The sequence below is a fragment of the Lampetra planeri genome, chromosome 31, assembly GCF_965212315.1.
Source record: "Lampetra planeri chromosome 31, kcLamPlan1.2.h2, whole genome shotgun sequence".
In the NCBI taxonomy this organism is placed as follows: Eukaryota; Metazoa; Chordata; class Hyperoartia; order Petromyzontiformes; family Petromyzontidae; genus Lampetra; species Lampetra planeri.
This window is the reverse complement of record NC_136137.1, coordinates 1,428,094-1,440,121: the sequence shown is the minus strand read 5'-3', so window position 1 is coordinate 1,440,121 and position 12,028 is coordinate 1,428,094.

The window sequence follows — 12,028 nt, the reverse complement described above, 5'->3', positions numbered from 1 at the left end:
GGTTGTTTGTGGGGTTGTTTGTGGGGTTGTTTGTGGGGTTGTTTGTGGGGTTGTTTGTGGGGTTGTTTGTGGGGCTGTTTGTGGGGTTGTTTGTGGGGTTGTTTGTGGGGTTGTTTGTGGGGTTGTTTGTGGGGTTGTTTGTGGGGTTGTTTGTGGGGTTGTTTGTGGGGTTGTTTGTGGGGTTGTTTGTGGGGTTGTTTGTGGGGTTGTTTGTGGGCCTGTGGGGTTGTTTGTGGGGTTGTTTGTGGGGCTGTTTGTGGGGTTGTTTGTGGGGTTGTTTGTGGGGTTGTTTGTGGGGTTGTTTGTGGGGTTGTTTGTGGGGTTGTTTGTGGGGTTGTTTGTGGGGTTGTTTGTGGGGTTGTTTGTGGGGTTGTTTGTGGGGTTGTTTGTGGGCCTGTGGGGTTGTTTGTGGGCCTGTGGGGTTGTTTGTGGGGTTGTTTGTGGGGCTGTTTGTGGGGTTGTGGGGTTGTTTGTGGGGTTGTTTGTGGGTTGGTGGGGTTGTTTGTGGGGTTGTTTGTGGGGTTGTGGGGTTGTTTGCTCAAGCCAGCCCCGAACGGAACTTCTGGACGGTTCCGCGAAACCGTGGAGGCGGTGACGTAGCCATTGCGTTCTACCCACAGACACGGAACTCCTGACGCGTGAAACGCCTTACCCCTGAAACAGCCTCAACCGCACTGCATCGCCCGGTAGAATAAAAAAAATGTGCCTTTAAAAAAATCACATCTGCCACGCTCAAGGTGCTACACGTTACAATAATTGTTGTTTGGCAGGTTCTGACCAGGCCGCGTGATGCGTAACACTGCTCCAGTTTAAAATAGCCATTAGTTACGCCGCAATGATCAGCCACGTAAAGTTAACGAACTGTGACTTTGCTGTTAACTTGCTCAAATGTGACGTGAGCTCACGCACATCGAGATTGAGCCGGGCACAGTGGAGCGCACTTGTGATCCGGCGATTTGAATGCAAGGGTTGGGTGGATCACGTCGGGATTTGTGAGGCTCCCACACTGGCTGGGAGTTGGCAGTACTTTAAGTGGGTTCATGAACTCCATCATGCATCAGTGTTGACTGCTCGTATACACAAGCTGAGAGCTCTTCGTTTCCTGCCATATGCAAAGCATGCCGAATGAAATTTGCCAAACATCCAAAATGCAGAATCCTCTTGAAGGTCTTGAGACTCGCTGAGATTTCGCTGGATATATAAATGATATTACTATTATGTTATCCAATGCCCGGTGGTGCAACGTATTTGCAGTTAAGCTACAAAGTAGTTTTGTTGGTCAGTACTGACCCTCCGTTCACTTTTTCTACCAGATCATAATCCTTTATATCTCTTTTTTTTAAGTAAAAAAAAAACAAACAGCCCGACTGTACACAAAGTCTGTATTTGAAGTGCCAAGTTTTGCCTTAAATATTTGACCTAATAAGCTCTTGCAGGGACACTCTCATTTGAGCTCCACGACTCGCGGAGCTGAGGGCAGATTTACGACTTTCATCAATCCCCGCTTTGCGGTGCTGCTCCTGCCAAGTCGTTGCGTTTGCCACGACTGCATGAGTCGGACCGCGACGCGCCCAGTCGCAATGATCTCCAACCTCTCTCTTACAAAACGGGAATCGTAACCCTCCGTGTCCGGGGAGATCCCGTAACGCGGCGTGCTCTCACCTGACTTTCATTTGGGGGATTGGTCGGTTGAAGACAAACGCCAGGGATTTCATTTCCAGTCGTAACGTCGTTAATTACTTCCCCCCCCCCGCCCTGTGCCACTAAAGCCTCTCTCCGCACCAGGGTCCCTTGATGAAGCTGCCAGGTCCCACGATGAGAGAGTTCGGGCGTTGTTGCTTTTCTTTTCACCTTTTGTTCACCTGGAAGTGCCCTTTGGTGTGTGTCGCAAATCCAATTTTTACTTTGCACACACAGGCTCACGCTTGACGGTGTTATAATTTATATTAATCCGATAAGACTGCCATGAAGCCAGACGAGATGTACTGAAATTGAAACGCGTTTGCCAGGTTCGGCGACGGGGAGACGCGAGTAAATGGAAATCTATTCCGTGATTTATTGTGCAAAATTCATAATTGAAATGAAGCCTCGTGCCTCTTGTGTGTCGTCAATTGTTTGCTCCAGGAAAGGTTTACAGCGTTGTCTTTACAAGCAGTATTTTTCCGTGCGCGGCACCATGTAAAAGGAATAGAGTATCCCGAAATAAAGGAACCGCTTTAATTCAGTAAATGGTAACCATGCTGCCAGCTGACGTTGAATTGTTGGCTTGTATTAAATGCACGGCTTTGCCAGGGCACAAGTGTGGTTCATTAATAAATGCCATGTGCTTGGCAGGCGTGCGCAAACACACGCACGCTCACATGCACTCACAAACACACCTAAATGTGCTCAATCTCCTCAAATCTTGTAAGCTAACCAGGTTTAATCCTGGTGAGTACTTGGATGGGTGACCACGAGGGCTTGCCCCATGTTATCGGTGTAAGGCTGGCAAAGAGATAAAAGTGTTTCGTTTTTTAGCCCCTCATGCATGCTGGGTTTTCTCCGGATTCTGTCTGAATCAAAGCCAAACGATGATTGATTGGTATTGGCCAATACGCCTCAATGTAAACAGGTCTCTCTGCTGAAACGAGTCTTGAGACCCAGCGATGTTTTTCTGTGTTCATATCTGGGCATTTTATTATTACATGCATACATACAAATACAAAGATCGCCCGTATAGCCGTAACGTAGTTTTGGGGCAAGTGCTGTGAGCGAGTACGTATGAAGACTGGCACGGCACACGAGGTGGTGGGTGGCCAGCACCACGTGATGTTTACACACCGCAGCAGATACTCCTCGTAGGCTGAATCGATCTCGGGGAGGCCCAAGACCAGTACAGATAATCGCTACGGGTCGCCGGGCTGATAGCTACACTACCGCTCCCCACATGTATATCTACACACATGTGCACACACGCGCACGCGCGTACACACACATTGTACACATTTTATAATGTGCATGCACTGAATGTGGACTCAAACACCTTTCGCACACACATACACATGCAGGGTACACGTGCGCGCGCACACACATGTTTTGTCCATGTTTCATTGGCACTTTGCCAAATGTGGAAACTTAACCTTGCGAGAAGGCAAGCTTGACTGAACACGCTTCGGCTGTTGGTGTGCGGTGCGTTTGGGTCACAGGCAGCTTTCTCTGCCCCACCGTCCCACATTCTCGATCAGGGCGTGGCTCCTGCTGCTGCTGTGTTGGTGGCTGTCTCAATCAGACCCCATCTCTGAGTGATCCACCAACCCTTCCTTAAAGCCTCTGCGTTAAAGGCATGGGCCAGCATTGCTACCGTGAGAGCCGGAGAGAGATTACAACGTCCGGGCGTCCGTTATGAAACGTCTCGGTGAAACCACTGAGGCTGCTACATCTGTGTGAAGAACGATCTTTTGTTATTTTCTAAATAAATTAAATTAATAGAGCCAGACGCCAAAGTGGCCTCCTGCTCCAATAAGCATGGGGAAACTCTCATCTCTTGTTTTTACCCTTGAGTCATTGATTAGATTCCACATTCCTATGGCCGGAAAAATATATATGTTAAGGACAACCGCTGTTCAATTCCCACAAAATGGTACTGTACTCGTTTTTCTCACGCGTTAAGGAATAAAAAGCTGACCGGAGCCTCCAATCGTCAGTTGAACTCCGCAGCCTTCCGATTGCGCTACGGCCACGCGCTGCAGCCGGGCAGATTTAACAAAGGGCTTCGGCAGAAGTAGAATATACCAGTCAGCAAAAAAAAAATCCGAAAACTCAGGGCAATATCAGCTCCGCGGTGACGTCATGGGCTCGCATGAGTGCCCAACAAGAGAGCACTGATAAGTGCTCGCAGTGGAGCAGCTGGAGCAGGGCCCAAACCGATGTTCAGATTAGGCGTGCGCGTTCACACGCCACATCCTGACCACTCCAGCCGGGTCAATGACCACGAACAAGCCCCGGTTGTGTCGCTTCGAGCGGGCGTGCGAGATAGCGTCAAACAGTTGACGCGTCCAGCGGGAACGATTTCAATCGGGGAGCCATCCGCTGGAAACTGGCGGAAAAAAAAACTGCGTCGCTGTATTGTGTGTGGAGGGGGAGGAAGAAGACATCCTCAACTTGGGAGGAGAGCAGCGAATTCACCCGATGGGATTAGAATGAATGCCGTACTTACGGTAATCATAATAATAATGCCAATTGTTGACATGGGAAAGCCTCGCTCCAGGTACTCTGGTTCACTCCCACGGTAAGCCAAACAGTCATTAGCGGAATTAGCACAAAATACAAATTGCAGGCCCCTTCTGAGAAAGAGTCTTGAAGCTCATTGAGGCCAGCCTGGGTAAGTAATGGGCCGAGTTATCAAGCCGGTGTGGTAAATTCCTCATTGGCACATCAAGGATCCAGTAAATTCATACAACAACCACTGCTGACGTCTCATAAAGGTGTACTAACTTTATCACCCTAAAGTGATGATGGGTTGAGTCAAGCCCCCACCCCACCCCCATCCTTCTCCATGACCAGCTTTTAAGCTGCCACCACAAACACCCCGATTGTCGAGTGGAGGACTCACAGACACGGCACCTTGTCATCGTCGAGTGGGGGACTCACAGACACGGCACCTTGTCATCGTCGAGTGGGGGACTCACAGACACGGCACCTTGTCATCATCGAGTGGGGGACTCACAGACACGGCACCTTGTCATCGTCCTGGGGGACTCACAGACACGGCACCTTGTCATCGTCCTGGGGGACTCACAGACACGGCACCTTGTCATCGTCCTGGGGGACTCACAGACACGGCACCTTGTCATCGTCCTGGGGGACTCACAGACACGGCACCTTGTCATCGTCCTGGGGGATTCACAGACACGGCACCTTGTCATCGTCGAGTGGAGGACTCACAGACACGGCACCTTGTCATCGTCGAGTGGGGGACTCACAGACACGGCACCTTGTCATCGTCGAGTGGGGGACTCACAGACACGGCACCTTGTCATCGTCCTGGGGGACTCACAGACACGGCACCTTGTCATCGTCCTGGGGGACTCACAGACACGGCACCTTGTCATCGTCCTGGGGGACTCACAGACACGGCACCTTGTCATCGTCCTGGGGGATTCACAGACACGGCACCTTGTCATCGTCGAGTGGAGGACTCACAGACACGGCACCTTGTCATCGTCGAGTGGGGGACTCACAGACACGGCACCTTGTCATCGTCGAGTGGGGGACTCACAGACACGGCACCTTGTCATCATCGAGTGGGGGACTCACAGACACGGCACCTTGTCATCGTCCTGGGGGACTCACAGACACGGCACCTTGTCATCGTCCTGGGGGACTCACAGACACGGCACCTTGTCATCGTCCTGGGGGACTCACAGACACGGCACCTTGTCATCGTCCTGGGGGACTCACAGACACGGCACCTTGTCATCGTCCTGGGGGATTCACAGACACGGCACCTTGTCATCGTCGAGTGGAGGACTCACAGACACGGCACCTTGTCATCGTCGAGTGGGGGACTCACAGACACGGCACCTTGTCATCGTCGAGTGGGGGACTCACAGACACGGCACCTTGTCATCGTCCTGGGGGACTCACAGACACGGCACCTTGTCATCGTCCTGGGGGACTCACAGACACGGCACCTTGTCATCGTCCTGGGGGACTCACAGACACGGCACCTTGTCATCGTCCTGGGGGATTCACAGACACGGCACCTTGTCATCGTCGAGTGGAGGACTCACAGACACGGCACCTTGTCATCGTCGAGTGGGGGACTCACAGACACGGCACCTTGTCATCGTCGAGTGGGGGACTCACAGACACGGCACCTTGTCATCGTCCTGGGGGCTTTCCTCTGGGCACTCTGGTGTCCTCTCGGAAGCCAAACAAGCATGGAGGGAATTGGCCAAACATCCCACAATGCAGGACCCTCCTGAAAAGGGCTTTAAGTCAGTGAGGCCTTCCTGTATAAATTATGAGCATTGTAGTGACTTGCGATGGAATGAGTGGTGGACACTCTCACACTTTTGGTAATGCTTGGGCACTCTCCTATTGTGCCTTAGCCTTGTCACCTCCCCACCCCGCCAAACCATTCAAAAGACTGAGCCGTGGGGGTCGTCACTACTCAATCACAGCCCTCGGGGTCAAGCCAAGGGGTGAGAGCGAAGGTAGTGAAACGTGCTCGCTTGAAATCCGCTGCTGAGGTGTAATACAGCACTCCAAAGTCTGTCGCTGAACGATTACCCAACAAACAAAGCCGGGGTTTACAGAAGCCCATGAGCAGATCTTCTCGGGAAGCCTGGCCTGCGCCTGGGAAACATGGAATGGGCTATTAGCACGGTTGGCTACGTACGGTGCGAAAGAAGTTCAATGGACACATTTCTACTCGCCGCAGCTGCTGCACCCGTGTGCATCTGCTTCCTTCGAAAGCCAGCCCGTTGTATTGTTATTATTTTAGGACGAAGGGAACGCTTCTTGTGCAGTCAATAATTCAAATAAATTCGATTTAAAAAAATTGTTGTCTTCTCTTTACGGGGTCATTGCAGGATCATTTTTTTCTCAGAGGGCACTGGCACCACCCGTGGCGTGCCAGCCTGCGGCATGACGCGCCCTGCTGCTCTCGGTGTGCTCAGCACACGGCGGAGTTGGAGCGGCTCCGATTGGGGTGTTTTGTTTTTAACAAGAGCACGTGCCTCGCACACTGCCTTACAGAGCACACAGCGTGCCAGCTTTAAGTGTACTCCGGGGGGACAAGCGGAATGTGAAGCACGCACGTGGTTACGTAAAGGCTTGTTCTGGAAAGGAAAATGAGGATACGCTTCGGATGGGAGGCGGAGGAGAGCGCGGCTCGAAATCACAAAAACACACTGTGTGTGTGTACGTGTGTGTGTCTGTGTGTGTGTCTATGTGTGTGTCTGTGTGTGTGTCTGTATCTGTGTGTGTACGTGTGTGTGTGTACGTGTGTGTGTGTACGTGTGTGTCTGTGTGTGTGTCTGTGTGTGTGTCTATGTGTGTGTCTGTATCTGTGTGTGTACGTGTGTGTGTGTGTACGTGTGTGTGTGTACGTGTGTGTCTGTGTGTGTGTCTGTGTGTGTGTCTATGTGTGTGTCTGTATCTGTGTGTGTACGTGTGTGTGTGTACGTGTGTGTGTGTACGTGTGTGTCTGTGTGTGTGTCTATGTGTGTGTCTGTGTGTGTGTCTGTATCTGTGTGTGTACGTGTGTGTGTGTACGTGTGTGTGTACGTGTGTCTGTATGCGTGTCTGTGTGTGTGTACGCTACAAACCTGGCGAGCGGGGTTCGATTCCCGCTCACGGTCAACACCAGTGACGATTATCTGAACCGGTCCTGGGCCTCCCCTAGGTCTACTCAGCCTCAAATGAGTACCCGGTGCGGTGTGTAAACATCGCAAGAGTAAGTGAATCGCATGAATGTGTAACATCTCAAAGTCCGCTAGGCTGAGAGGTTACTTCGGCGCTGGAAGCAGAGGAACCAGTCTGTGTGGAACTTAAAATGTTGCCTCCTCAGATTTGTCTCTGTGTACTCCGGTTTCCTCCCACAAGTCCAAACTCTACTTCGAAGGAATTGGACAACGACTCTTGAGAACTCAACGGGGGGTTTTATGGATAAATGAGAAGCATTTATGAGTCTTATTTGTCAACATGAACTGCCCATCTCACATTCCCCTGAGGGTATTGTGTTCCTGAAAATATAAGAATCTATATTTTTGCCATTGAGCCAACTCACATGGAGCTTGTGGTTCGAGCCCTATTACAGCTCCATAATTCTGCACTCAATGAAACACGTGCGGTAAACTGGACAACTCAAATCCTGCTCCACCATTCCCAAAAGTTGGCGGCATAGAATCATCGCGTCAAAGTCAATTTGACCGCTGTTCACGTAAACATACAAATTACTGCAGTGGCCGTGTCTTTCGAACGGATCACGCGGATCACTGTGGCCAAAATGAGAGAACGAATTTCTTCTTGATTTTACCAGATTGGACAGAGGACGCAGACTGAAACAAAACACAGCTGGGGCAAGTCCACGCAGAGCTCCGTGCACCAGGTTTACAAGGCTGAGTCACGACTTCAAAGCGAGTGATTCGTGTGGACGTGACCTGTCCACCACTGGCACACAATGGCCTGGTCTTGACCAGAGTGGCGTGGGAGTATTATGCAACCAGTGCAGCTGGTCCACCAAGGCCTCAAAACGACGGTGTCTTGAGCCCGACAGCCGCGTGGCCCTGTGTCTGGGAAACTCAGTGCATGTTCGGTGGCTGCGTCTGTATGCGTGCCCGTGTGGGTATGGGCGTCTGCATCTGGGTGTCTGTCTTTGGGTGTCTGTGTGTGTTGGTGTCTGTGGGAGTCTCTGTGTCTGTGTGGCTGTGTGGTTGGGCGTATGTATCTGAGGCATGCACCCATCTATGTGCCTGAATGATTGAATGTCTACGTCTGTGTCACATACACATGGCTATCTGTGTGTCCTGATCAGGATGTCTCTGTGGTTAGAACAATGTGAGTTTGCAAGGTCTGGATGTCTGAGGGTTGTGGGTGTCCGTGTGACTTAGGGGACTGGATGAGTTTCTGAGTATCTGAGTAGCTGTGTGTTTAAATAACTGGGTGGGTGCATGCCTACGTATCGGAGTGTCCGCGTTAATGTGTATCTGAATGTGTGTAGAGCGTATATACAATATATATGTGCGTGTGCAGTGCCGGATTAAGCTAGTGCGGGGCCTGTAGCATATGTTATAAATGAGCCCTAAATAAAAAAAACACATACATATTAAAACACACACATTTTTAACTTGCATAGTAAAGTAATTGTATTTTTTCATTTGCTATACAGCCAGATAATACCACAAATGGCTAACCTTAAACACCCAGTCGTTCATTAAATGTGAAGGCAGTATAGTACTATATTAATAGAGCAAGTGCAGAATGACTGAACCAGAAAAATGGATAGCTTGAAAGCATTTAGCGCGGGGCCCTTGAAAGTGCGGGCCCGTAGCATTTGTAGCTACTTTTGCTACGAGGATAATCCGGCACTGTGTGTGTGTGCATGTCTCGGCATCTGCATGTCCGGGCATCTAAGCAAATGCTTGCTCACGTGAATGGGTAGGTGACCTGTGATGTGGTTTTAATTGAACCGTTCAATAGGGTTCGTGATGTATTATGTACCTGCATCACCTTATAACAGAAATAAATCAAGTAGGCTAACATTTCAATCAATTGCCCTGCTTGATGGCTACTGGATACGTTTTATGATTAACCAGGAATGGTCTTTGTCCTTTAGCATGACACTTCCAAAAAATACGAAAGAAATTTATATTTGGATCCAGCACCCTTGAAAACTTCAGGATACAATTTTACCTGGCCCTAAGGTCAAACACAGAAAAGGTGATAAAAGGTTTTTCCTCTTTTTTCTGGCAACAAAACAGCGGTGTTAAGATGTTAAAACACCAAACTGAAACCTTTTACAAGGAATCATGTCTGCATTAACCGCAATGCTTGTGGTCAGAATGCAAACAAACAAAAAAGTTCTACATAAATGTTTGTTACGTCGCATATTGTAAAATGTTGGCCGTCGTATGTGTCCTGCTTACACACATAACCTGCACTGTGAGTATGCCAACGTTTCAGATTCCCAGGGCTTATAAAACAACGATGGAAATTATGTAATGCACTCAGAACTGTTTATATGTACATAGATATTAGGTCTTAGTACCTGTAGTTAACACTTAAAAGGGCATTCTTGTTATAGGTGTGCGTGTGTGTTATAGGGGTGTGCGTGTGTGGTATAGGGGTGTGTGTGTGCGTTATAGAAGTTGACTCATCCAAAAGTGAGCACCAGTGCCGTTGTTCTGGGTGCCTTCTCGGGTCTCACACAACACGCAGCCACTTGTCAACAAGAACACAGCACACATCACCACTTCCTTAAGTTTAACGACCGTCCAAGTGTGATTCACGTCCACAAATACGCGCGGCTTGTCCCCCCCCCCCGGCTACCACCACCAACGTGGGCAGAGACGAAGAGAGAGAAGCGAGAGAGGTGAGGACCATCACGCGACACACAGAGGTGGGGTGACAACAACACACACGTACACAGGAGCTGACGTCATGTTCGTGAGTGGGTACTACTGTAATTGTTATTATTTTGCCATCATCATCATCATCACCGTCGTAAATATTTGTGTACTGTACTTTTGGGCGTGATTTACAAGTGGTTTATAGCCGCTGTAGTAGTCAACGTTTAGTGTCAATCCCTCCGTGTTCAAGTGCCAGGCTCAAGATGGACCTGAGTTTGTACTCTGCCCATGACTCACTCACTGCTTCTTTTTTTCTCTCTCTATAAAAACAAACGTCCGCTGTGTTTTGTTCTGTTTGAATTCTGCCGTATGGGGTCTTGATACGCGTTGAATTTAGGTGACATGTATGCAAATTGTATTGCACATTCAAACATGAATGCGTGTGTGTGTTATTGAAGTTCACTCAGCCTGCAGTGAGTCACTCAGTGGCGTGTGTGAAACACCAGCACTGGGGAGACACCAGCCCTTCAAGATCTGTGCAAGTCTTAATAATGAGGACTTGTTAATGAGAGTATGTATTTATACCGGAAGAATCCGATGAGCTATCAAGCTCTTTTTCACAGATATCTAGTAATAATAATATTGATTTCTGGCGCTTTTCATCAAGGATCTCAAAGCGCTGTGCATGACACGGCAGCAGACACTCAGCATAGAAATAATATTTATAAATACTGGAAATCTGTCCAGTAGGACATCTGTAATATCAATTGCCCACACAGTTTGTAAGACTTTATAGGGGATCGTTGTCCTTGTTTGTGTGTTGTGTATGTATCTAACATGTTTGATGTATTCGTAATGAAGTTGGACCTTTTGTGAATTGTGTGTAATTTACTTAATATCGATATAGTTTGGGCTTACGAAGTGACTATCTGTCACTTTGGTAATGTCATATACAATCTTCCCGACGGCGTGAACGGTTATGAATCAATAGATGTGTAATGGAACCCCCACCCTCCCTGTACGCTCTCGTGGGCCGTTGTCAAAGCTCGAATTGATGGCACGTGTCCGTTAATCCAGACGCGCGCGCTGAGTGGTGAGAGTTGCTTTGCAATGTTAATGTTGTTTTCTTCTCGGTTCTTTCGGTAAAGTCACGTAGAATGGAAATAATAAAAGCATAAAAATTAAACATAATAAAATAATTCTCACGACGTTTCGGCCACAACGCAAGTAGCCGTCCTCAGGTGGAAACGTCGTGAGAATTATTATATTATGTTGTATTTTGATTATTTTATTATTTCCATTCTACGTGACTTTACCGAAAGAACCAAGAAGATGAATCCCTGCAGTCACGAAAGCTTTAAATCGAAAAGTGAATGTTTTTATTGAGGGACAGTGCGTTGTGTTGGCGAGGCCGGTGACTGGTTTTGCTGCTGCTGTTTTACTGCCTTGCCCAAGCTTTGGAATTGGTGATGCAATTAAAAGTTGTACCGTTTATTTATTTATTAAAGGGGCGCCACGGTGGCTAGGAGATGTCATCTTGCTCGCCTGGTATGCAGGAGGTCGGGGACTCGATCCCGACCCTGGCGTCTGTATCTGTGGAGTTTGCGTGTCTCTAGAAATCTGCATTGAGATTATGTAGCTTATTTTGGTGCTATAAATGTCCAAATGATGAGCCACTTTGTTGAGCTATCATTTGTGAGCAGGTCGCTTCTGAAAACTCAGTTAATGCCTCAGTGGGCTTTGCCTGGTAGGGTGGGGATGGTTTAGTTATATTTGTTTGTGTTTGTGTAATTTATTTACCTTTCTTGTACTTTACACTCCTATCGTGTTGTTGTACTGTTTGTTGTTGTAACGTTCTTACCCCGTGCCCCGACTGGACATCGGTGAAAAAGAGCTTTTTAGCTCATCGGATTCCTCCTACCGTATAAATACATATTCTTGTTCTGATGTTGCAACTCTCATGCACACCACAA